Source organism: Tachyglossus aculeatus, chromosome 21 (genome assembly GCF_015852505.1).
Source record: "Tachyglossus aculeatus isolate mTacAcu1 chromosome 21, mTacAcu1.pri, whole genome shotgun sequence".
In the NCBI taxonomy this organism is placed as follows: domain Eukaryota; kingdom Metazoa; phylum Chordata; class Mammalia; order Monotremata; family Tachyglossidae; genus Tachyglossus; species Tachyglossus aculeatus.
Genome location: NC_052086.1, coordinates 69,130,199 through 69,131,798, shown reverse-complemented (window position 1 = coordinate 69,131,798; position 1,600 = coordinate 69,130,199). Strand labels below are relative to the sequence as shown.

At 48.4% G+C, this 1,600-nt stretch overlaps 1 non-coding gene across 1 annotated transcript; it reads left to right on the top strand.

Annotated features, from left to right (window-relative positions):
* Positions 1 to 1,089: 1,089 nt before the first annotated feature.
* LOC119943186 lies at positions 1,090 to 1,227 on the top strand. The gene has a single exon (XR_005455654.1). It is a non-coding gene; the product is annotated as a small nucleolar RNA SNORA7 (small nucleolar RNA).
* Positions 1,228 to 1,600: the final 373 nt, after the last annotated feature.

The following is a 1,600-nucleotide window of genomic DNA, read 5'->3' as shown; positions in this document are numbered from 1 at the left end:
TTGTGGTTGTGGGCAGGGCCTGGGATCGCCCACTCTAGACTGTAAGTGCCTCGTAGGCAGGGAATGTGTTTATCAATTCAGTTGTACTCTCCCAAGCCCTTAGTACAGTGCCCTCCACACAGTAACTGCTCAGTAAGTACCACTGATTAATTTAGGGCCAGTGATTCCTGCTTGGGAGCAGAGAGAGATGGAATCATTGTCTTCTGATATATCTTCCAGTCTACTGATAATTGTATTAATTTTTAGTGGTATTTGCTAAGCACTTACTGGCAGTCGATAAATGGAATTTATTGAGAACGTCTTATGTGCAGAACACTGTAGTAAGTGCTAGGGAGAGTACAATACAACAGAATTAGCAGACACTTTCCCTGCCAATAATAAGCTTATAGTTTAGAGGGGGAGGTGGATCTTGGTACAAATAATTTATAATATATAAAGATCTATACGGAAGTTTTGTGGGGTTGAGGAAGGGGTGAAAATCAAATTCCCAAAGATCACAGATCCGAATGCATAGACGACCCAGAAGGGAGAGTGAGCTGGGGAAAAGAGGGATTTGTTGGTGAAGGCCTCATAGAGGAGGTGTGACCTTAATAAGGCTTTGAAGGTAGAGTGGGGATCTCTATAGAGAAGCAGCGTGGCTCAATGGAAAGAGCACGGGCTTGGGAGTCAGAGGTCATGGGTTCAAATCCCGGCTCCACCAACTGTCAGCTGGGTGACTTTGGGCAAGTCGCTTCATGTCTCTGTGCCTCAGTTCCCTCCTCTGTAAAATGGGGATGAAGACTGTGAGCCCCACGTGGGACAACCTGATCACCTTGTATCCCCCCCAGCGCTTAGAACAGTGCTTTGCACGTAGTAAGCGCTAACAAATGCCATCATTATTATTATCCGGCGAATGTGAAGGGGGAGAGAGTTCCAGGGTAGGGGGACGAGGACGTGGGAAAGGGGTCAGAGGCAAGATGGGGGCACAGGGAATAAGCTGGCACTAGAGGAGAGGAGTTTGATGGATGGGCCGTTGTAGGAGATCCATGAAATGTGGTAGGGTGGGGAGAGCTGATCGAGTAATTTAGAGCAGATGGTAAGGAGTTTACTACCCTCTCAGGATCGCAGCTGGAGAGTTTCCAGTCCTCTACCAGTCTCGGCTATGGGAGGGAGAGTCAAGAAGAGGCCTACCCATTCCATTCCTAGCTTGGGCAGTGGCTAGCGAGTGGAAGATAATCTGCTACAAGTCAACACTCACCTGTGCTGGGCAGCAGCAGCATGGGAGAGAGTCGAGGGCGGAGACTCAAGTTTACTCTGTGGAAGAAGGCAATAAACACTTCTGAACTTTTACCAAGAAAACTCTATGGATACACGCCCAGAGCAATCGAAGATGGAGGTAGGAGAGATGTGTCCATGGACTCGCTCTGGGACAGAGACAACACGAAGGCACAAGACAAGACAAGGAGCTTACTAGGTGCCAGCCACTGTATTAAGTGCTGGGGTAGAGCCAAGCTAATCAAGTTGGACACAGTCAATGTCCCACTTGGGGCTCACGGTCTTAGTCCCATTTTACAGATAAGGTAACTGACGCACAGAGAAGTTGAGCGGCTTGCCCAAAGTC